This window comes from Sceloporus occidentalis, unplaced genomic scaffold, assembly GCF_023333645.1.
Source record: "Sceloporus occidentalis isolate IW3139 unplaced genomic scaffold, rSceOcc1.0.p SCAF_4, whole genome shotgun sequence".
Classification (NCBI taxonomy): domain Eukaryota; kingdom Metazoa; phylum Chordata; class Lepidosauria; order Squamata; family Phrynosomatidae; genus Sceloporus; species Sceloporus occidentalis.
The window spans coordinates 92,956,901-92,982,436 of NW_028316984.1; the positions used below are offsets into that span (position 1 = coordinate 92,956,901).

Genomic DNA, 25,536 nt, shown 5'->3' on the forward strand with positions numbered 1-25,536 from the left:
AAATGCATCCTTGGATGACTTTTTCTTTCTTTCCACATTCTCTGCTTTTCTTATGATTTCCATTTTGATGGGAAAACTTAGATGTATGTTTTCTCAACATGCCAGGGTAGATGGTGAGGCCAACTAATCTGCTTTCTCCTTTACTTTCTGGTTTGCTTTTCACTCTTGTTCAGTAAGTGGTTATGAAGGCAACTGTTGTACGTTGTTGCCAGTTGTATGTAAGCACTCATAGCTACTGTAATGTACTTTGCTATGTGGCCAACACAGCTATCCCTGAATATGTCAGCTACAGTAGGATCATCTGGAATAGAATCCCATTTGTTTCTAGGTCCAGCTTTACTGCTTGTTCCCTGCAGCCATGCTGTAACACTGAAAATCTGTCTTTCTCCAGCCCTCCTTCACCATTTTCTGGCTGCCAGTGGTGGAAAAAACAAACAAACAAACTTCCTTCCAGCAAGGCAGAAGACAAAGCAAAGGGAGGACCTGGGCTGAGCTCCTGCAAAAAGACTTTGTAGAAAGGAGCTTCTTTGTCAGTGGCTCTATTCACTCAGATACACCTTGCAGTTGCTGGCCCTGTTCCTTTTATTGTTGTTGCTGTTGTTTGAAGGTGAAATGATATGGCCGGTTGTAAAGTTGTAAATGGAGACTGAAGTCAAGAAATAATAAGAAGGCTAGGAATGGAAAGGGCAGCCATGAAAGAACTATACAAGATCCTAAAAAGTAAATATATATAACTGAGCACTAAGATTAGAATTGTTCAAGCCATTATATTTCCCATCACTGTATATGGATGTGAGAGTTGGACAGTTAAGAAAGCCAGCAGAAAGAAAATAAACTCATTTGAGATGTGGTGCTGGAGAAGAGTCTTGAGGATACTGTGGACGGCCAAAACCTACACTCTCCTTGGAAATCCAAGATGATGAAACTGAGACTGTAATATTTTGGTCAAATCATGACAAGGCATAACTTACAAGAAAAGACAATAATGGTGGGAAAGGTAGAGGTCAGCAGAAAAAGAGGAAGACCACATGCCAGATGGATAGACTCAATCAGCGATGTCACAGGCATGAATTTGCAGGAGCTAAGCAGAATAGTAGAAGATAGGGAAGCTTGGAGATGTCTCATCCGTGGAGTTGCCATGAGTTTGGGCCAACTCAAGGGCAGTCAGCAACAGCAAAAGTTGCGAAATTATGTTACAATTGTAAAATATTACTTTTGGTTGAAACTATGGCACATCTTTGTGCCACATAAAAGACAGCTAACTTTTTTTTTAAAGAAGCGGTGAGAATCATGCAGCTTTCCAGATGTGGCTGGATTGCAGCTCACAACGCTACTCATTGTTGGCTATGCTGGCTAGAGCTGCTGGGAGTTTCTCAGCACTGTTTTAAAAGCAACTTATCTGCCTGTATTTTAAAGTAAGATAAGCTGGTACCTTTGGTTTGTTTTTAGCTGTTTGGTTTTAGAGTACATCCAGTAACCTGCCATTTTTGATTGTCGTTTCAATAGATTGAATTTGACTAGCTCAGCTTTAGAGCTCATAAACCAAACCTTCCCCATGAGCATATTGATTTAATTCATGGCCAATCCCAGCTGCTTCCTATAAATTACATTTGAAGAATAGATGACTAAGTTTTAACATTTTCAGTTTGCCATAGTTTCAAACTAGAACCTGAAGCAGATGCATAATTTCCCTTCACTTTATATTCCACTCTCTTTCCCTCTTGGATATGCATTCACTGTGCATTTTCTGAAACTAATACTCTTCTCAAAATCCCACCTTCATTTTAATTAAACTTTGAGAATATGCAAGTTTAGATGCTGTGACATTGTTAATCATTGGTTTCAGAGTATGCTGTTCCAGAGGGATTAATGTGTTAGTCTGCTACTGCAAAAGCAACCCTAAGTCTTGAAGAAACGTAAAGACTAACAGATATAGTGTAGGATAGGTTTTTGCAGCTTTAGGCTTCTGACATGAAGTGGCATTTAGGCCATGAAAGATTATGCTATAGTAACCCCTAAGTCCTTAGGATTCCACAAAGAAATTGCTTGTTTTTCACAACATTCTGTTCCCACCCCTTGATCACATTGGGCTCAAACAGACAGGCCAAAATAAAGCTGCTTCGGGTCACTTTGGAGGTATGCTGTTTAAATGCTGCATGAGTCCTAAGAGGCTGGAAGCCATGCCAAAGCCATGCTCCATTCCTAAGGTCTAGAGCGTAGTTTTGGCACAGCTTCTGGCCTCTTAAGATGTCTGTGTTATTTAAACAGCATGGCTCCAAAGTGACCCAAAGCAGCTTTATTTTGGCCTGTCTGTTCGGGCCCATTATTCTTCAGTTGTAAAAGTTGAAGTTACACTACTGCAAAACAATGAAGTTAGAGTCTTAATTTAATGTACAATAATTATGCTTTCTTTACTAGGGAAAAGGAATTAATTGTTCTCAAGGCTTTGCTCAAGACCAAGCACCACACCAACATTAACCAATCTCTGTGCTGGCTACCTGTCTCCTCCACCATTCTCTCCATCTTTTGCATGCATGTAAGGTAATTGACAAATGCAGTGATGGATCACATTTGCACTGGTGCATAGGAAGGTAAAACATACTCCTACTCTTTCCCAGCCTTAATTGATCATTCTCCCAAGCTCAACTCTACTTGCTGAAGTGTAATACAAGTTTCTCCTCTTATTTCCATTAGAGTTTGGAGAAGGTGAAGTAGCAGTCTGTTTTTCTGTTTAGATTCTTTATTCTGTCCATTACAGATAACTCAGACAAATCCTCTCTATCTCTTCCAGCCACACAGGGTGAGGGGGGACATATACATAGCAGAACTCTTTGCTGCTACGGGGTATGTGGTTTGAGTGTTGGACCATGACTATGGAAACCAGGTTTTGAATCCCTGCCTAGCCATGTAAACCCACTGGGTGACCTTGGTCAAATCACACTCTCAGTGTCAGACAATAGCAATGGCAAATCCCCTCTGAACACATCTTGCCAAGAAAACCCCATGATAGGTTGCCCTTATGGTTGCATCCACACTTGAGGGCACGCAGCAGCCGCAGCTGCAACAACACATTTAAACTTTGAAGTAAAACCTGGAATGGATTCACCAAGTCCACTGACATGAAAGGAATCAGCCACCACTGGTCTCAACTTAACATTAGAATCGGGAGTAGCATCTGAGAATGCAAGCATTGTATTTAGTTGACCAAGATAACTTCATTTTGTTTTTTGTCTTTCCATTCAACTAAAACGCACATAGATGTACTTTGGTAGACCATCTAGACCTCCTGGCTGGGGGGAAATGGAGGTGAAGGAGCATACTGGAGATGGATGAGGCATGATAGCAATTCTTCAGTAATGTAAGCAAACTTAACCAACAGCTGAGTGTGCTAAAGTGTGTGGAGATGGCTTGCTCTTCTTGTTGTTCTTGTGTGTCTTCAAATCATTTCTGACATATGGTGACTCTAAAGCAAACCAATCACAGGATTTTCTTGGCAAGTTGCCAAAAGGGGGTTTGCCATTGCTGTCCCCTGAAGCTGAGAGCATGTGACTTGCCCAAGGTAACCCAGGGAGTTTCATGGCCAAGCCAGGATTGGAACCCTGGTCTCCAGAATCATAGTCCAATGCTCAAACCACTGCACAGTGCTGGCTAAGCTGGTTTAAAGGCTCAAGAGCTGCATCAGTCCTGCAGCTTGTAGCTTTGTGTCTAAAACTAATTTTTCAAGCAGATAACAAGGATGTGGGATGGCAGGCTGAACAATTACTTTCAAAGAGCTTTTAAATTTTAATCACTGCACACTGTTTATCATCTTCAGAGGTGCAAGGAGTGGCAGCTGTAATTCTCTGTGATTTGCTTAGTCCCATACATCTGAATCTCATTCAGTTCCTCAGGGTTGTAGCAAATCTTGATGCAATGGGACAAAGGAGGAATAAATGACACCAGGACAAAATGAAAAGAAATTACAGCAGGCAATAGATTTTGTTGTAAACGAATGCCTTGAGACTCGTCCTGAAGAAGCAGCTGTTGTGTGATGTGTTATTACTTATGGCAGTGCCAGGAGGACTTGCCATTAGTTTGGAAAGGCAGTTCAGTGTGGTTTGGAAGCAACGCACACAGAAGAAAAAGCACAGTTGGTGAGGGATGGATTATTTTGTTTTAGTTTGGCGCAGCATATCCTAGCAGCTTGCAAGTGACTTCTCTGTAGTTTGGGCAAAAATTACTACCATTTATTTGCTTCTTTAATTAACTGAAATATTTATATCCCACCTTTCCCACTGTGAAATAGAGTTTACATAAAAAATTGAAAACAGTGCAGACAACTTATATGAAATTCCACTGAAAACCAAAAATTAGAGAAGCATTGGATTGAAAATTCTATCTGCGGGATAGCCTCCAGACTTTTAACCATCTTTTTATTCAAAGGCCTTTATGAACAGTTAGATCTCAGTGGGAAAAAAGTTCTTTTTCTTTTTGGGTGCATCCACACTTTAGAAATAATGCAGTTTGACACCACTTTTAATTGCTGCAGTTCCATTCTACAGAATCTTGGGATTAGTAATTTTACAAGGTCTTTAGCCTTCTGTGCAAAAGAGTGCTGATGCATCACAAAACTACAAATCCAAGGATTCTGTAGGATGGAGCCATGGCAGCTAAAGTGGTGTCAGACTGCATCCATAGACATTTTGCCTTTATGAAATACAAAAAAAAAGCAACAACAACAACAACAACAACAAAACCAAGGAAGAACACTTGACAATTATCAGCAAGTGGATGCGAAGCCTAGACAAAAACCAAATGGAATTACTCATGTTCTACTATATATGTGACACAGAGCAAGTACAAAATATGAGACCCTTTTCCTTTTACCTATACAGGGACCAGTGTGGTGTAGTCGTTTGGGTGTTGGTCTAGACCCTTGGGAGACCAGATTTCAAATTTTTGCTCAACTCAGCAAACCCACTAGGTGATCTCAGACAAGTCACGGTCTCTCAAAAAGGCAACAGGAAAACTCCTCTGACTAAATCTTGATAAGAAAATCCTACGATAGGGTTACCATAAATTGGGGTCCACTTGAAGAGACATAGCAGTGTACAGGGGTATAGCTATAAGGGGGAGGCAATGTGGGCATTGTCCTCTAAATAAAAATTCTGCTCCCCAAGATTTTTTCTTTCTGGCCCCAATTTCACATAGCATTGCAGAGAATGAGACATTGAGAAGTGTATGCACCTAGAACTCTTATAGTTGCTGTGTTCACACCCCTTGATATCTTTGCCTACCTCCCCCCCAATAATGCAACCTCATTAATTATACAGCATAGATGCACCCTATGTTGCCACTTCGGATGCCTAAACTGTTTATTTAAATGTTCAGCTGAAGTTTTAAGGTATTGAAATTCTAGAAATTTGGGAACTAAATGAAAATTTTGAGGGGGGAGGTTTAGAACTCTTACTGTGAGGGAAATGCCCAGCTCCCCAGTAGCTACATCTCTGATGCTATAATACCTACGAAAGTAGTGTACTTCCCACCATACCTGTCCCTAGCTTGGAATGTATTTGCCTCTAAACAGCAGATGGTAGAAGGTGGCAGAAATACAGCAACTGAACTAGTAGGAAAGAATGTAGTTGTTAAAAGAAATACTTTCTCCCTGCTTGGAATTCGTTTGCCATTACTTGAGATTTCCTGCTTTAAAAAAAAAGTCTCTCTAAAGATGCTCTAAAAGGAATAGGGAAAGAAGCTCCTGGCAGGCTGTTTAAGAGTGCCTTCTTAATGCTTCATGGCTGTGCCTTGTGCCTGCTTTCAGACTCCTTCATCTTGTCCAGCCCAACCGCTCCATGAATCTTGTACATTGGCTCTTAGCTTTTCTTCTGTATCTTTTATCTCTGTGTATCTGGTTATATAATCGGAAGCAAAAGATAGAGAAGCACCATTTTGGTGTTAGACCAGGCACTGACTGTGGCACAGACCACAAATTATTTATTTCAATAATAAAAGTAAAACTTAAGAAAAGAACAAAACCAGTCACCATACCAAAATTTGATCTAAACAATATTTCAACAGAATTTATTGTCAATGCAGGGATGTAGCCAGGATTTTAGGAAGGGGGGGTCCAGACTAAGTGCCACCATTATAATGGGGCTTGGGCGCTGCGGCGCAGCAGCATGCACCATTCATTTTTCTAATGGAAGGGGGGGTCCGGACCCCAAGAACCCTCCCCCCCTTGGCTACGTCCCTGGTCAATATGAGGAATAGATTTGAATTACTAAGCACAATAGACTGGGAACCAGAAGAACTATGGCCAGAAGCCAGGGACATAATAAAAATAGAATGCAGACAGAGACTTACAATAGTCAAAAAGAAAGAGAAGAAACCATGGATATCAGATAAAATGCTACAAGCAGTAAAAAATAAAAATTAAAAATAAAGAAGAAATGCAAAACAAAAGGGAGACAGGAACAAACTCAGGACCATGAATGCTACAGTTCAACGAATGGTGCGAATAGATAAAGACAAATACTACAATGATCAATGCAGAAAGATAGAGGAAAAGAACAAAAAGGGAAGAACAAGACATCTATTCCATAAGATTCGGGAAATAAAAGGGAAATTCAAACCAAGGGTCGGGACACTGTATGACAATAAAAATAACATAATTCAAGATCAGGAAGGAATAAAAATACACTGGATACAGTACACAGAAGAGCTATATAAAAGGAATAACAAAATAAAGGACATATGGATTGAAGAGTCATATGAAGATTAACCCCAAATTCTAAAAACAGAGGTGGAAGCTGCAATTAGAGAAATGGAAAGAAGTAAATCACCAAGAACATATGATATTCAGAATTGCTGCAATCCACACTAACAGAATCAACACCAGTGCTAGCCAACATATGTCAACAGATAGGGAAACCAAAATGATGGCCAACAGATTAGAAATGATCAATATACATCCCTATCCACAAAAAGGAGATAGAAAAGACTGCAGCAGCTATAGGACCATAGCTCTAATCTCTCATGCAAGCAAAATCATGCTCAAAATTCTGCAACACAGACTCCAACCATACACGGAGAGAGAAATCTCAGAAGTACAAGCAGGATTCAGAAAAGAAAGAGGCACTAGGCAAACATACAGTGGCTAATGGAGGGCACCAAAGAATTTCAAAAGAAAATCAACATGTACTTTATAGACTATAGCAAGGTCTTGGACTGCATAGATCAGGAAAGACTATGGAACGCCCTTAAAGACATGGGAACATGGAGAAACAGAATGGTTCCCATTTGGCAAATGGGTTAAACAAGGCTGCATCCTCTCACCATCTCTGTTCGATTTGTATGCAGAACATACTATACGAAAAGCAGAATTGAAAACAGAAGAAGGAGGAGTAAAAATAGGAGGAAGGAATATCAACAATCTAAGTGTTATTCAACATCTTTATCAATGACTTGGATGACAGAATTGGGAGCATACTTATCAAATTTGCAGATGACACCAAATTAGGAGGAATAGCTAATACTCCAGAGGACAGGATCAAAATTCAAAATGACCTGAATAGACTTGAAAGCTAGGCCAAAGCTAACAAAATGAACTTCAACACAGAGAAATGTAAGGTACTGCACTTAGGGCAGAAAAATAAAATGCACAGCTATAGGATGGGGGACACCTGGCTGAATGAGACTATATGGCGGGCTACAGACGGGCAAAAAGGGGTGTATTCATGACGTCATGAAGGTAGAGCCTTCAGACGGCCCTTACCTGAATGCCGTCATGAACGCACCGCCCACACGCCCCAAGCGGGAAGAAGCGGCATTAAAAAGGTGCTGCTTTTTTCTGCTTCTTTTTGATTTGCGGCATACGTGCGCAGCTCCGTCTGTAAGCTGCTGCACCGGTACGCCAGAATTGCTATGCCGCAAATATAAGTTGCCCGTTTAAAAGCTCCGTGTCAGCTGCGTCGCATAATGGGTCGGGGTCCGGGACATGCGTGGTTTGCAGTCAAGCTTTAATTGCAACGTCCGCTGCCATGCAGCTGTGGAAGCTGCGGCACAGCTGCGGCGCATTTTAAGTCTCGTAACCCTAACCCTAGAGCCACTTGTGCGCATGCGTTGCTAGAATCGCGGGAAGTTGTAAGTTTTGCCGGCGGATGTTTTGGTTGTACAAAGTGATAAGGGAAAGTTTGGAATTTAAAGTGACCCCCTACACACATTCCTGCGCCATTTTCACCTGGGAACGGGCACAGTTCGGCTGCTCCTGGCACAGCTGTGTGGCGGCTCCCCTCTGCCACCAGGCAGGATGGCTCAGCCATCCACCAGCACCCCGAAAAAAGGCAGGGGGACGTCTTCGTCTCATGCGGAGATGGCTGACCTCATAGCTATATGGTCCCAGCCAAACATTTTGCAGAAACTGGAGCAGTCCTACCTGAATGCTGACACATATCGAGAAGTGGAAGAAGCCATGAGAGCTGCTGCACCGGTACACCAGAATTGCTACGCCGCTAATTTAAGTTGCCCATTTAAAAGCTCCGTGTCTGCTGCATCGCATAATGAGTTAGGGTCTTGGAACATGCGCAGTTTGCAGTCAGGCTTTAATTGCAGCGTCCGCTGCCATGCAGCTGTGGAAGCTGCAGCACAGCTGCAGCGCATTTTAAGACTCGTAACCCTAACCCTAACCCTAACCCTAACCCTAGAGCAACATGTATGCATGCGCTGCGTGGAAAGTTTGGACTTTAAAGTGAGCCCCTACACACATTCCTGTGCCATTTTCACCTAACAATAAAAAACCCCTAAAACTGTAAATATTTACATATGTACAAGGGAGGTGATGGGGGATGGCAGGGGGACAGCGGTGGCAGCGGCGACAGCTGTGGCTGTGCATTGCAGATTCAGCAAGAGCGCGGGGACCAAAGGAGAGGAGGCATCTATGATGCTGGTGACACTGGCAAAGTGCAAGCGAACAAGGATGCCAACACCAGCTGATCACCAGCTGGCAGGAGACCACCTTTGTTGTTGGGCAGAGCGGGGGGAAAAGTTTTAAAGGGGCTTGGGCACTTTAAATGTGCCCATAGGCTTTCTGCCGCCGCCGCTTAGCGCTGCAGCTGCGCAGCTGCGCACCCGCCAACCGGCAAAGGAAAAAAAAAAGCCCTGGTTTTGGCCGCCTGTGAGGAGGGGCAGACAGTCCCGCAGGGAGCTCATGGAAAGGTCACTGGGATTTCAAGAGACGGCACTAGGATTTCAAGAGAGGACACTGGGAGTTCATGAGAGGAACCTAGAAGTTAATGTGAGGGCACTGGGATTTCAAGAGAGGAACCTAGAAGTGCAAGTGAGGGCAGTGGAAGTTCAAGAGAGGGCCGTTCAGAACCAGGAGAGATCAATAGACAGTTCAGACCAGGAGCAGAGGCGACTCAACACCACCTTGGAAGCCCAGACTGTTCTGATGGGGCAAATGCTGGAGATCATGAGGGGAGGGCAGGGTGGCCCGAGACGCAGAAGGGTACGTAGGGAGCAGGGTGGAAGAGGCAGGGCTGCTGTCCCCAGGGTCGTGGACGAAGGGGTTGAGCAGCAGGAGCCCCCAGCAAGAGCTGGAAGAGCCAGGGCTGTCCCCAGGGTCGTGGAGGAAGAAGTAGGGCAGCAGGAGCCCCCAGCAAGAGCAATCCTTCCAGCTGAGGAGCAGGGAGTTGCCATGGAGGTGGAACCGGCTCAGCAGCCTCTTGCTGGGCCATCCTCCAGCCTCTTCAGTGACTCTGTGGCAGTCCCACCGCCCACACCCCGCCCCCAAAGGCAAAGGGCAACTAGAGGGGGCCTGGGATCAAGGGGCAGGGAGCACTGACAAGGCACTAGGTCCCATGATGTCCCATAAAGACATCATTTCGCCTCCCAGGGCATGTGTTCCCTCCCAGCCCTATCTAATCTATTCTACCCTTCCTGTTCTCTCCTCCCACCATGCCTGGCTCACTGGTCCCCAAACCAGCAATGTCCAAACTCTGTCCTTCCAGGCATTTGGACTTCATCTCCCAGAATCCCCAGCCACCTTGCCCTGTGGTCTGGGATTCTGGGAGATGAAGTCCAAACGCCTGGAAGGACAGAGTTTGGACATTGCTACCTCCCAGCACTCCTGCCTAGCTTTAGACTGCACAGTTGCGCCTAAGCTGTCACATTCACACTCACAGCCACACTGCCGCAGTTGCGCATAATGAACCACGCAAAGTTTTTTTAAAAATAAACTTTTTTATTTACAATAACAAAACATTTTTTATTTACATATGTACAATATTTACAAAGGGAAGGGGGAGGGTGAAGGGGGTGGTGGTGAAGGGGGATGGCACAGGGGGCAGGGGAGGGAAGCTGCTTCAGGGAGGGGGAGGAGGCGGTGGGGCGGGAAGCCGGCGGAGGAGTTCCCGGAGGGTCTCTTCCATGGAGGAGACTCTCTCCGCCAGCTTGTCCACCTTCTCCTCCAGGGCAGCGAACCTCCTCTCCGTCCGGTTCTATGTGGGGGGAAAAGAAAGAGGATGGTTAGGGTCAGCCTGTGGAGCCCATCACCCACTCCCACAGGCAGGGTTTCTGGGTGCCCCCGCTCCCTTCCCTGGGTTCACCTCCACACTTACCTTGCTGCCGGGCTTGGAGGACTCGATCCAGGGTCCTGGCATCCAGGGCCAAGTCCCCTGGCTCCCCTGGCAGGCGGCGGCTCGGGCCAGGCTCCTCAGCGGCGGCGGCAGCAGCAAGGACATGAAGCCCTGCAAAAGAGGAAGAAAAGGCCCAAGTTACCATGCTGGCATGGCAGACGAGGGCACAAGTGTCATGGGGGCTGCAGTCAGGCAACCCCCACCCCTCACCCTGGGGACCTACCTGCCACCAGAGGAGCCTGCTCTGGCTGCGGAGGGGCCACAGCAGCTGGTCCTGGCTGTGGCCCACCCTCGGGGACATCCTCGTCCCCCGAGGATGGTGGAGAGGGCGACCTGGCACGGTGCCCTCCCTCCCTCCGCCTCCGCCTCAGCCGTACGCCTGCAGAAGGGAAGAGGAGGGATGGCATTGGCACCATGCAGGAAGGAGAGGAGGGCAAGGGAAGGGTCAAGGAGGGTAGGACAGGGCATGGCAAGAGCTCTGGCTTACCTGGAGGACGGCGATCTTCCGATCTGGGCCTATCTCCCCTGATCCACAGGTCCTTCAGCCGCTCAAAGAATGGTGGCCGCCTGTCAACCGGGGGGTGCTCCCCGAAGTCTTCAAGGGTTTCGAAGAAAGATGCCTTCAGAGTTTTAAACTTTACTCTGCACTGATGCATCTTTCTTCGAAACCCTCGCTCTTCGAGGGCACGGGACGCCTGGAGAAAATACCCCCGGTTCGGCTTGTTGGTGCTGGCCATCACCCTTCGAGCGGCTGCCTGCGGCATCAGGGAGTCCAGGAGGATCCCGACCTCCTCATCGGTCCAGTAGGCCATGCGGACCGGGACCCTCCTGCGTGGCTCTGCCATGTTGATCGCCGTCCTGGGGTCTTGCACAGTTGCGCACGGGTATATATGGGCACCTGTGGCTCAGGGCCGTTAGGCCAAGGTGGTCCTAGGCCAATGATAGCTTTCAGAGGAGCAGTTTGAATCTGTCCCCCAATAGATGCCCTCTGGGTGCCCTATTGATACATTCAAATGGGCCATTAGGAAAGCTTGAATTTGAGGGGGATTGATACATTGTCAAAGGGGCAATTGGCAGTTGGAGCTGATGTATCTTTTTCACCCAGGAAAACAGGCGCCAGGAGACCTTTTGTGTGTGTGTGGTTGTGTGTGTCCCCCTCAGGCACATGGCAAAACATGCCCACAGCACAGATCAGGAATGATAGGCAGACTCAAACTGTGGATAATGGGATACATTTATTCATGTGCTTATGCTATTACAGAACATTGCACTCTGACATCACAGATGATGGCATAGGAGCCATCCTTCAGATTCTCCTTGTCAGAAAAAAATCTGCCAGGGCATTCCTCACATCCTCCCCTGCTGCCTTCTTGGCATCCTCTTCATCCGCCGTGATTGCTCCCAGGGTGGGCAGCACAAAACGGCACCTATATCGCATGCCCTCATCCAGGACCCTGCCCTTGGTCTCACAGATGTTGTGCAGAATGACGCATGATACCAGGATGGGCACCACGTTCTCCTCTGCCACCTTTGTTGTTGGGCAGGGCGGGGAAAAAAGTTTTAAAGGGGCTTGGGCGCTTTAAATGTGCCCATATGCTTTCTGCCACCGCTGCTTAGCGCTGCAGCTGCGCAGCTGCGCATCCGCCAACCGGCAAAAGAAAAAAAAAAGCCGCGGTTTGGGCCGCCCGTGCGGAAGCTGCCCCTTTCTTTGCGGCATCCTCCAAGGCGGCGGTATAGAAGCTACGGGTCCGAAACGGACCCAGGTGAGGCGTCTTCACTGCCCCCCGTGTGGAAGCCCTGACACCTGAAGCACGTCCCCGGGGCGAGCGGTCTGGAGGCTCCGTATTCAGCAGAATACACCTCCAAGACGTCTTCTCCTGCCTGTCTGTAGCCCGCCAATGTGAAAGGGATCTGGGAGTCCAAGTAGATCACAAGTTGAACATGAGTCAACAGTGCGATGCGGCAGCTAACAAGGACAATGCGATTTTAGGCTGCATCAATAGGCATATAGGCCCGTTACAGACGGGCGTAAAGTACGTCCTGGGGACGTACTAGGGTTAGGGAAAGTGCATGCCTTACGCACACACCTAACCCTAATATGTCCCCAGGATGTACAAAATGGCAGTGCCCATTCCAAACGGGGCGGTGCGAACGGGGCATCTTTGCGCCATGTGAGGGCACATAGAGCGCCCTTTCCGCGGCGCTAGAAGGAGCTCCAAAATGGAGCTCCTTCCTCAATTTGCATTGCTGGTGCAGCCTTTAGATGGCTGCGCCAGCGACGCAAGAGAGAAAGGGGCCGAGCGGCCCCTTTCTCCTGCTCCCCACCGCAGCTGGGTGTCCTTGGGGCATGAAGCCCCAAGGACGCCCCTTTCCAGGCTGCGGGGAAGCGGCCTTTTGCCGCTTCCCCGCGGCCTGGAAAGCGGTGGATTGGGGCCCCAGAGGCTGCCGTTCTGGCAGCTGAGGCCCTGATCCAGCGGGAAAAGGAGTGCTTACAGGCCGCTAGTAACGCGCCATAGTGTCTAGATCAAGGGAAGTAATAGTGACACTCTATTCTGCTCTAGTCAAGCCTCACCTGGAATATTGTGTCCAGTTCTGGGCACCACAATTCAAAAAGGACGTTGAGAAACTGGAGTGTGTCCAAAGGAGGGCGACTAAAATGGTGAAGGGTCTGGAAATCATGCCCTATGAGGAATGACTTAGAGAGCTGGGGATGTTTAGCCTGGAGAAGAGAAGGTTAAGAGATGATATGATAGCCCTGTTTAAATACTTGAAGGGATGTCATATTGAGGAGGGAGCTAACTTGTTTTCTGCTGCTCCAGAGAACAGGACCCGGAACAATGGATGCAAGCTACAGGAAAAGAGATTCCACCTCAACACTAGGAGGAACTTCCTGACAGTAAGGGCTTTTCGACAGTGGAACAAACTCCCTTGGAGTGTAGTGGACTCTCCTTCCTTGGAGGTCTTTAAGCAGAGGCTGGATGGCCATTTGTCGGGGATGCTTTGATTTAGATTTCCTGCATGGCAGGGGGTTGGACTGGATGGCCCTTGCGGTCTCTTCCAACTCTATGATTCTATGAAGATACACAGATGACACCATACTACTGGCTGAAAACATCACAGCCTTGGAACAACTACTAGGGTAGATCAAAGATGAAAATGCAAAGGCAGACTTATTGTTGAACATAAAGAAAACAAAAATATAGTGCCCCCTTCCCTTATGCAGGAATCCATTCTGGACCCTTCTGCGTAAGGGAAAAATGTGTATTCTCGAGCCCCATTACAAATAATGGGACTCATGCCCATGATGCAATGCAGTACCATTACCTCTTCCTGGCATGCCAAGGCTTCTTCCAGTGCTGGCCTACAGCATATGCTGAAACCCATGTAAGCCCGCCCATGTATAACGCAGGCGCACTGAGGACCACACAGAATTTACACAGATTCAAACTAGACAATGAGGAAAAGTAAAAGAATTTTCATTCCTGCAATCAAATATTCATCAGAGTGGGAGCTGCAGTCAAGAAATCATAAGAAGACTAAGAATGGGAGGGGGGCAACTATGAGAGAATTAGAAAATATCGTAAAATGTAAAGACATATAACTGAACATGAAAGTTAGAATTATACAAACCATTGTATTCCCTATTACCATGTATGGATGTGAGATCTGGACAGTTAAGAAAGCGGATAGGAAGAGAATGAATTCATTTGAGATGTGGTGCTGGAGAAGAGTGCTGATGTTACCATGTACAGGCAAGAAGTCAAACAAATGGGTCTTAGAGCAGATCAGACCAGAAATCTCTGTGGAAGCCAAGATGACAAGACTGAGGCTGTCATACTTTGGCCACATCATGAGGAGGCACGACTCACTGGAAAAAGCAATAATGCTGAGAAAAGTGGAAGGGAGCAGAAAGAGAGGAAGGCCACATGCTAGATGGATGGACTCTACTACGAAGGTTATGGGTATGAATTTGCAGGACCTGAGCAGAGCAGTGGAGCACAGGGAGTCTTGGAGATGTCTCATCTACAGGGTTGCCATGGGTCGAGATCAACTTGAGGGTGGATAACAAAAACAATCTGATTATACTTCCAGATGAGTATGTTGTTGTAAGGCCTATGGGTGCATTTACACTGTAGAAATAATACTGTTTGATGTCACTTGAGCTGCCATGGCTCCATCCTACAGAATCCTGGGATCTGCAGTTTTGTGAGGCACCAGAACTCTTTGGTAGAGAAGGCTAAACAACTTGTAAAACTACAAACCACAGGATTCTGTAAGGTGGAGGTGCAACCTCTAAAGCAGGGGTAGGCAACCTGCGGCCTGGCGAGGCCTCAGGACCGGCCCCAACCCAGTCCTGCTGCCGATTGCCACCGGGGCCTTTGGCCACTCTCGCGAGGGGGCATGGTGGGGAAATTGTCTATAGAAGGCTCAGAAACATGCATTTATCTTAACATTTTTTAAAAAAATCAGAAAAAGTGTCCTTCATTTAAAATTTTTGTCCTACATTTGTCCCGGTTTATTTATTTATTTAAAAATTATTTAATTATTTATTTTTTGGCTTCAGCCCCCCAGTTGTCTGAGGGACAGCAACCTGGCCCCCAGCTCAAAAAGGTTGCCTACCCCTGCCCTAAAGTGATGTCAAACTGCATTATTTATACAGCTTAGATACACTCTATGTTGCCAATTTTTCCACTATGGCAAATAGTTTGACCTACATTCCTGGCTCCCGCTCCAAGAATCAGTAGACTAGAGCCAAAATTTGCTGTCTTATATTTTAACCTTGGCTTGCGACATAGTTGCCTAAAAGAAAAAGCAGAAAAGATTCCACCCCCAATCAGTTGGTCTGGTTTTCTCTTTGTCACATGGAGTGCATTTGTGGGTTAGAATGACTGGGGTCAGTGTCTAGTTCTGAGAGAATCTCAAGAGCCATGGATAGGAAGTCAGTTGTTTAATAATCTTTAGCTTTGGCAAAACTTCTACTTGTACTGTCAAACTTTACTATTAACACATAAAGCCTGTAAAAACCCACTTACCTTTGAGTAGTATGAAGTCAGGCAAGTTTGAATGAGGCCGTATGGCCACTTTAAAAACTCCATCTGGCTTAGATCTCTAATGCCTCTGAGAGGGACACATGCAAACACTTTTTCATCTTAGCTAATGACAGGGAGGATTTAACTATTGTAACTTAAGGGATTTGTTCTCTTGTGTGTACAATATCAGGCACTGAGTTTTATCTGGATGAGATGAATAAAACAACTGTTTGCTTAATTTGTCCCTATCTCTGCACTTCCCCTCCTTCGAGAACTGGCTGTCATCAAACAGTTTTTGCAATGAGAAAAAGTGTATTTAAAGTTTGCTTGTAAAATCTCCCATTGTGACTTCTCTCTTAAATGCAAACGAGATGAAAGCATTTATCACTAGTACTGAGTTATTGTAAAATGAAGGTATGAATTTTATTCTCCCCCTCCCCATTCCTGCACCCACTCCCAATGTTTTAATGCAGTTGCCCTAAAGCTGAATATCCTCGTCATTGCATCCAGTGGGATTTACTTAGGAACAAGTGCTGACGCTCATAATGCTTTCAATTGTTCCAATATTCTTTTCCCCTGCTTAAAACTCATGTTTCAAAAAGTCTCTCAAAACCTCTTCCTAATTTTTTTTTTATTATTTTATCTCTTCCGTAGTGGATACATATCCCCCAAAAGGTATGTCTGAGAATTAAGGCTATAGACCTGTGCGTGTTCCCACACATCCACAAGCCAAATGCGGAGGAACCATTGACAGTAAGAGCTGTAAGAGTGGAAGTCCTGGCTTGGGCTCCCTTTTATCCTCCCCTTTCCCTCCGCTTTCATCCAGTCCACTTTCTTTCCTGCTATAGCTTCCTGGCATGTGGGGTCAAGGGAGGTTCTCCTGGCTTTTCACTTCATTTCAATTACAACTGGGAACATTTGTCATAATGCACCCTGCAGAAGGTTCAGGGAAAAAAGGCCTGTGACTCTACATGATGGCTCTCCTCCCTGAATCTGAGAAGCTAGAGAGAGATGTAGCTGATGAATAACTTCAGCAGGATGGGCCCCCAACTCAGCTGGAACTGAGAGACATTAAAGAGATACCCCCATTATTAGTGGAGCATCATCAGGAAAAGGAATAATGCCAAAGCATCCAAGGCCTCTTAAATAAGAAACTGTGCACACAGTCAGGGATCTGGCATGTCAGGGTTAGGCAGCTATAAATTCCACAGCAGCTGCTGAGAGGGTGTTTTTGTTTGTTTGCAGCCATTTACTCTCCCTACCTTTTGTGCACTTCCTGTTGCTGGATTGATTTGGAGTCTTGACCTCTGGACTAGCTTAAGTTTTATGTCTCTTTGTCTTTTCCTCTTGATTCTCAATACCCTGTCTCCTGGCTTCTCCTAATGGAAGAACTGATACCCCTTTTACTATGGTGAACTCGGTTGATTACCTGTGTATGACCTGGACTGCTTTGACTCATTTAGAACAGCTTCTCGCTGCTACAACCTGCCTATCCTGGCACTTCCTGCCTGTAGGCACAGGACAAAATGAGGACTCTGAACAGAAATATCAGACTGATGACTTTCATGTCAGTGGGATGGTGAATTTGCTTTGGGTTTAAGTCTGAACTTTAAAGGAGCCATCCAAGGGTACAGCACCTTGGATATCTCTTTAAAGTTAAACTAAAACCCAGAATAGATTTACCACTCCACTGACATGGATACCACCAGCTGTTGTTGAAAATTATCTCTCCTCCTTCCAGAAGGACTTCTTCATCCAAGCCCTCATTGCTGTCACTATGAGACCACAGCTTGCATGGTGAGAAGAGGAGTGTGTCATATTTCAGGGAAGAAAGTGGGATGCTTTCTGTTCCCTCTTCTTGTCTGCAGAATCCCTGTCCACACAGGAGACTATGCTTTTATAAATACAGTACTCTCCTCAGGTGTATATCTGGCTGTTGTTTTTTAATCTCTTGTTGTTGTTGTTGTTGTTGTTTTTATTGTTTTGCTTTGCGAAGACCTCTGCTTATGCATCCTTTGCATGTAAAAGAATTCAGGACATTTCAGGAATTTTCAGGTCAGCCTTAGAAAGAATTCTGCCTGCATCTAGTTAGTGTAGACAGTAATGAATTAATTTATTATTGTTGTTAAACTTTATTTATAAAGTGCTGTAAGTTTAGGAATCTAAAAATAAAAGTAAACCCCATAGCTTGCTATATTCCTCTTGACCCAAATATGTTTTGAATTTTTTTCTACATATTCAAATATTTAAGGTGATCCCGAACAGGAAATGGTATGTGTGAGAGTAAAATAGTATTAAATTACTTTTGAAATAAAGTGATTTCTCAGTATCCTTGGGGTAACTGTTCTGGACACCCTCACAGGTACCAAAATCCATGGGACCTCAGGTCCCATTGGTGGCTGTGTCATGCAGCCATGCCATGCAGCCACACCACCATTAGGGACAACAGGACTTCAGGTGAAAAAGCCCTGGTGGTGCAGTGGTTAAATGCCTGTACAGCCTGTGCAGCCACTCCCTCACAAACCACAAGGTTGTGAGTTTAATACCAGCCAGGGGCTCAGGGTTGACTCAGCCTGGCATCCTTCTGAGATCACTAAAATGAGTACCCAGCTTGTTGGAGGCAATTAGCTTACACATTGTAAACTGCTTAGGGAGTGCTTAATCACACTGATAAATGGTATGGAAATGCACTTGCTGTTGCTATTGTTCCTAATGGCAGCACAGCCACATGCAGATGCCATGACTGGCGACAACAGGGACTGTCTCTAATGGTGGTGCACTCACATGCGTGCACTGTAATTGGGGACAATGGATGGCTTGCCGTCCACGAAAGCTTAAATCCATGGAGGGCAAGTCCGTGGATACCGAGGTCTAACTAACTTCAGCTTTGGCACAGTGAAAGCCAATGTGGTGTAGTGATTTGAGAATGGGACTATGACTCTGGAGCATTGGACTATGACTAGAGTTCCATTCCTTGCTCAACTACTGGATGACCGTGGGTGAATCATACACTCTCAGCCCCAGAAAACCCTGTGATATATTCACCTCAGGGTTGCCAAAAGTTGGAAAATAAAAACAACAACAACTTGCACTTCAGGCCTCTTCTTGGTAGACAGATACCATTGACTTGGGTACTCATCATGTGTTTCTGGGTTGCAGGATTGCATTTTGAATATTGGCTTGGGTAATTGGCTTGGTTTTACACCAACCTTCCCTAGTCTCAGGCCCTCTACATTTTTGGTAATACAACCTCCATCATCATCCCTAGTCTCTATAGTCAATGCTGAGGAATGGTAAGAGTTGTAATACAAAGCGCACAGCTTGGGAAAGTAACATTTTCAACAATATCTGGAGGGAACCAGGTTGGAAATAGTCTTATATTCTCATGCACTGACAGTTACTTAGGGCCCATGTATATTTGATATTTGTAGAAGTGTAAAGGGGTTATCTGGAAGGTAAGAAGACAATATGAATTGTGCTATATCTAATCAAGGGTTCTTCTGTTCTAACAGTGGTGGCTGGTGGTTCCAATGTCAGTGGGATAGTGCAGTTGCTCTGAGTTTCAATGAGCTGTCCATGGTTCTGAAGCCATGTGGAGACCACAAGAAAACACCATAGACAGTCCATGGACAGTATGAACTAAAACTTAGCAATGGACTTTAACACACACACACTCACCACATTGATATTTGATTCACCAGCTGCCACCACAGACTTATTTCTGCTTTGCAGCTATCTAGTTAGATAGGAGTCTCTGGGAAGCTCATTAACAGAGCATGAGAAGACGCATCTCTCTTCTGTTTTATGCTGCCAGGTTCTAGTATTCTGAAGCAGAGTTTGGAAATCTTGTTTTGGATTAGGCCTCCCAGTGGTCTTAGTGGTGGGAGGGAATCTGAGAAATGTAACCCAAAGAAATAGTTTTCCCATCCTCTGCTCTGAGATGTGTTCTCTCTGAACACGGAGGTTCTATGTAGCTACTAATGCTAATTGCTATTCATATACTTAGTAATTTGTCTAACCTTTTAAGAAATCATCTAATGACTAACAGGCAACTGCCTAGTCCACCAGCTAAACCCATCTGCAAAATAATAGTTCAGATGGGTAGATATATGCTAAGTGGTGTATGCCTCTCAGTGCTTGTTCTGTCCAGGAATTTCTGCATGGTAGCAAAACACAGCTTCTTCCTCATCCAGTCCTACTTTTCTGCAAGGCTTTTTTGTTCTGCCATCAATTTTTATTTTTATTTTTAGCAGCAACCTAATTTAGAGGAGATTGAATTTTTTAGTGGTTGCTATTGTTAGACAATTGGGATTGAAAAACCAATCTCCTTCAGTTCACTCAGAGATCTACCATTAGATCCAGCCCCAGATAATGGAAAGATAAAGAAATGACAGCTTTAAGGCCTCCGATTATGGGCCACCTCTAAATACAGACATGAACAACCCAACCACCTCCACAATTACTGCCACCCAGAGTTCTGTTACAATAAAATATTTGCCTGGGGTGATAGGAAGTCATCTTTTAGGGCTTTTTCAAACTGACTTCAGCATATTTTAGTGAGGCCATCTCTAGATCTGATCTACCTTCTGTCCCCCCCACTCCAACTTCCTTCTAATAAACAGAAGGTGCTTTTTGTAGCTTTGATTGCTATATACCCTTCAGATCCTTTTGAGATTTGACTTGAGAACATTGTCACTATGGCTTTAGTCCAGTGTAGGGGAAATGCTGTGTTCCCTAAATCACCCAATGGTTCCCTTGTCCATGATACAACAGTTGCCTTTTACTGATGGGAAGCTTTTAAGGATCCAGAAATTAAAGACAATGGATAGCTAACAGCATGACTAGAAATCTGTCTCAGGCTTACGTAGATGGAACTTTGCATGTAGCTTTCTGCTTTGTTCCTCCCCCTTCCACGCTTTGAATAAAATTCTCTTCAGTATTTTCAAGGGAGATTTTTTTGTTATTGTGGCAATTCAATGCTTTAGAATGAGCAGGCTCTAATTTCTTTTTAAAAGCTGTCAGTGCATGCGGTGAACTTGAGAGGTTGGGAGAATAACAATTTAGACTCATGAGCAGCAGAATGAGGCCAGCTACTGCTGTTACAAATCTTATTAATGCAATTGAAATAATATTATAGTGGTAAAAACTCCAAACCTTTATTTCACTTGATAGTTAAAATTGTAGTGGAGTATGATCACAGAAAATTGACAAACATTTTTCCGAAAGCTTAGTATTCTCTGACCAGAGCCTATAAGTAGATGTAAAATACAATTCAATAGAAGCACACAGCATCTTATGTATAATACATGGCCAGGATTAACTTAGGTATTTTTGTATTGCTAGACAGTTTAGTTATAGATAAATGTACAGATTCTGCAGAGGCAGAGGAAGTGTGTGTGTGTGTGTCCATCCTAATTTGATAGCATAAGAGCTGTTGATGAGATGTATTTTCTAGGTAATCAAAGCAATAAAAGTCGTTTAGGGGCACCAAGACCATTAGGATGAACAATGAGGCAATTTCTGGCATCGTATTATAAAATGTATACAACACTAAAGCCTCATATTGAATGCTTATAATTAGAAGCTGCTTTGGATTATTTTGTTTACAAAGGTGAAGGAACAATTGAAGCATATGCATTCTAGGTCTGAATACTTTACTTTCTAACCTACTTGAATAACCAAGAAGCTCTAATTCTGCAACCCTTATTATACATGCATGTGTGTACATGTTTGTCAGGGAGTGAGTTCATGGCTTGATGACTCTATAGCAAAGGTAGGAATTGTGTGGCCTAGGCAGGAATTGGCAAACCACCTCTGAGGATTCATTGCCTAAGAAAACCCTATGAAATTTGTGGGGTCGCCATAAGCCAACAGATAACTTGAAGGCACACAGAGAACTGCTAGAGGTTGCAGTCCAACAAAATCTGAAAGGTTGTATAGTTCTTCCACCCTAACCTATATGTTAAAAACATCACTTTCTAGATTTGTAACCATGTTTTCTCCTTCCTTGGGTCAGAATACAAACCTTGGCACCTCGGAGCACTTTTCTTCAAAATGAACTGAGCATTATAATTCCTAATGTTTTTCTCTGGCTTGCATTTTGTTTTCATACACATGAGAGTCCTGTTTGTCTGGTGACTGCTTCAGCTGCATGACTGATGAAGGATGGAGAGAAGGGACCCTTTTACCCCCCCTAGGAGGAGAGAAAAGGGATTGAATTTGACCTTCCTGCTGTCACAGCTACAACCAGCTTTCCCAGGATAGAATGAGAAGGAAAGGAGAGAGACAGAACCACAACCAAAAGAGGATGACTGCAGACTCAAGAATACACACAATTACAAATAAATTTAGAATTTGTAGGAGAATTGTTTTCTCTAATTCTAGTTCCTACTCTAAACCAAGCCTTCACCTTCTCTGTTATGACACTTCACATGAATTAGTGTTTCAAGGCCCTGAAGTCAATGCTGTGAATGAAACATGTCCAAGCCCCCCTGTTTCCAACTGCTCTGTTCAGGCTACAGGCTCAGACCTCAGATTGTGTCTAACCATCAGGCATGTGATCTTCTCTTTCAGTTGCCCTCTACCTAGCATTATTGTATTTTCCAATATCCATACATGGAAATGGGGAAAAAGATGGGTTGGGCAATCCTCACTTTGGTGTTCAGATTTGTATCTGAATCTGACTGATATATGGCTGATAGACTGATGCTCTTATATTTCTTGAAATTTCAGTCCAGAGGGAGGTGCGGAACAAGTCACATCATACTGAAGCACTACATTTTAACACCATAATCCTTCTATTTAGGCTGTAATCTGCTTGTTGAGCAAACACATGGGAGGCGCATGAGGTAGAACTTCAGAAACCCAACATGTTTCACCTCATACCTGTAGCCATGTTTCCTGATTGCACCCAACATACAAGTGTACTTGCACTGCAGACTTGTAATGGAACATTTACATGGTGTCTGGGGGGAACATCCCTCCTCACCCCTTCAAATCATAATCTGTCTTCAGCCATTCCATTCAGCCCAGTAATTTCTGAGAGAATTATAATCTAGAGAGTCTAGCACCACTAATTAAAAAAATGGTAAAGATGATAAACACGACTCTATGGTCTATAAGAACATGAGAAACACTCTGCTGGATCAGACCAAAGGTCAATATAGGTGCTTTACAGATGACCCCTAAGGGGCAGCGGGACACCACTCCTTTCCCTGTCAGATTGGGGGTGTGGCAGCAGCACACCATGCTCCCAACCCGGCAGGTCAGCAGGGCAAAAAGAAGCCACAAAAAGCAGTTTATTTTTGCACTGTGGAAAGGGCACCATAGCTGCCGGTACCACGGGTTTTCGGTGCGACTTTGGTGCAGTGTGTATACACGCTGTGCCAAGGGAGTGCCATGAGGCCTCCCATCATGTGGTGGGGCGTGCGGCATCACGCCGGCATGGGAGTGGAGTCGGGCACACGGTGTGCAGTTGCCATGCCCCCACTCTGCCTTGATGCCAGCTTTTATCACCAGCCTGTTCAGGGCCATAGTCTGCATTCTGCTTGCATAATAGCCAAATAACTGTTAATGAGAAGCCCAAAGTATAGCATGGGTACCACACTAGCCTCCCAATCAGATTCAACAGCTGGTATGCTACGGATACACTATCTGTAAATATTGGAGTCTGCCTGTAAGTTTAGTGACTACTATATATTGATGGCCATATTGTCTATGAGTTTGCCTAATCCCCTTTAAAGGTGTCCTATTTAGTATCTGTGACTACAGCTACATCTACACTCTAGAAACAATGCAGTTTGACACCACTTTAAGTGTTGTAGCTCCATCCTGTGGAATCACATGATTTTAAATTTTGTAAGGTCTTAAAGCCTTCTCTGCCAAAGAATGCTGGTACCTCACAAAACTACAAATCCCAGGGTTCTGTAGCCTGGAGCCACATCAGTTAAAGTGGTGTGAAACTGCATTATTTCTATAGTGCAGATGCCCTCTTTTTCCTGTACTAGCAAATTCATTACTTTATGCCCTATGTGGAGCAGTATTTCCTTTATTCTTCATTGTCTTCTATTTAGGTTGATCAAATAACCCTGGGTTCTAGTATTGTGAGAGACAGAAAAGAGCTTAAGTTGCTCCACATTTTCCGTATCATGCTTAATTTTTACACCTATATAATGTGTCCCCTCTTTCTTGCCTTTTTTCCTATGCTAAAACAAGCCCAAACATATCCTTGCTTCAAAGATGTGCTAGTCAAGTTGCATTATCAAACAGTAAGCCCATTAAAGTTTGAAAATGTAGAAGAGGGGAAAAAGAGGTTGTCCTTTAGACATGCATACAATACCTGTTAAGACATACATCCTAGACCTCACCTCCCCCCAAAAAGGTGTCTTTAAACTCAAGACACTCTACTAAGGAAACAGGTAAAAGCTATAAGATTCTTTGGCTGGGTGAGATTAGAAGGTTTCTGCACATGTTTACTACTATTTGCACCTCAGGACTCTTTTCAGGAAAATTTGTTTGCATATACACAAACACAGACACAGAGAAACACAAATAATTGTTATTTTGCACACACAAAAATTCCTAAACAAAAGTATTGCTTTTTATTTCTTGTCTTTTTTGCTTTCTGCCCTGAAACCATGTTTTCTGTGCAGAAAAAAAGCATGGGTACTTTTTTGCAAACAAATTTGCAAATAAATTTTCCTAAAAAGAGTCATGAAGTCCAGTCTGTGGCTGAAAATGGCATGGGTGGTTGGGTTTTGCAGAAATTATTCATTCCTGCATGTAAGGATGACATAAGAAAAAAAAATCACATGCTTTTTTTCTACACCTGCAAGTATATTTGTAAAACGAAACCCAACACAGTTAACTTTGTAAAATGAAGGTCAACCTGGCTGGTGCTGGTTTTCTTGTCAAAGGGGCAAGTAATCCACTCTGTATTTTAGGTCAGACTCCAAAGTGCTGTACTTCATCCCTCACCCCAAATAGGCTAAGTATCTTGGATAGGTACTAAGAAGTTTGGACTAAGATCCTCACTGATGTGGAAGCTCCCGGCTGCTCCTGTCCTCAAGGCAACTCTGAGGGAATAAGAATGGCTTTGTTCACATAAATATCCTTGGTATGTTATCCAGTGGTAGGCTAGCCAGAGAATACAGATTAGGAAGAAAGGTGGCAGTGGCACTGTATCTGTTGTAATTGTGGAGGATAGAGAAGGTGTCAAAAATAATTACTCGGTACCAGCATTCAGACCATGCTGCATTTTAATTCAAGGTGGGATAAATGCTGCCATCATCAGGAAGCTAGCTGAAGATGTCATCTTTGATAAACAGAACCTGCTTCACACATTTCCTGCAAAAATCAATACAGGCCTGGTACTTATTTGCTAATATATCATGCCATCTGCAGTCTCTCTCTTTCTCTTGTCACTACTTTGTTTCAGCAATGAGTGTCTCTTTTCACTGTGACAATTTGGGGGCCTTCAAAAAACAGTAAAGCTGTCAAAAATAGTCCTGTTGGTAGTTTTGTTTTTGTTTTATTTGTCATAGCAGCAAGCTCCGAAAATTGCCAGGCATTACCATCTCATCACTCTTCTGCAAAATGTTTGGCACTACAAACAAAGAATGGTGGGGTACCAAGGAGGGTGGAAGCACACATCATCAATAACCAAGTACACAATTATCCATAAATCACAGGTCCTTAGATGTCAATTGGAAACAATCAACACAGTCAAGTGGCAGCCAACAGTGAAAACAACTTTTCTTTTGACTGGTGCTTGTCAGTGTCTGCTTCAAATTTCAGGTTGTTTCCTCCTCCTCGGCTGCATCCACGCTGCAGAAATAATCCAGGTGGACACCACTTTAACTGTTATGACTCAATACTAGGGAATTCTGTGAAAC

The 25,536-nt window shown here is 44.4% G+C and overlaps 1 protein-coding gene across 11 annotated transcripts in view; it reads left to right on the forward strand.

Moving 5' to 3' along the window:
• LOC149314349 (tetraspanin-4) overlaps positions 1 to 25,536 on the forward strand; it is a 771,146-nt gene that overhangs the window by 629,172 nt on the left and 116,438 nt on the right. For 2 of the 11 annotated variants that reach the window (XM_089520928.1, XM_089520929.1), the window contains exon 2: positions 2,419 to 2,541. The exons of the other annotated variants lie outside the window; for them this stretch is intronic. The gene's annotated coding sequence lies outside the window, so the exon portion shown is untranslated. The remainder of the gene's footprint in view (positions 1 to 2,418; positions 2,542 to 25,536) is intronic. 11 annotated transcript variants of the gene reach the window in all.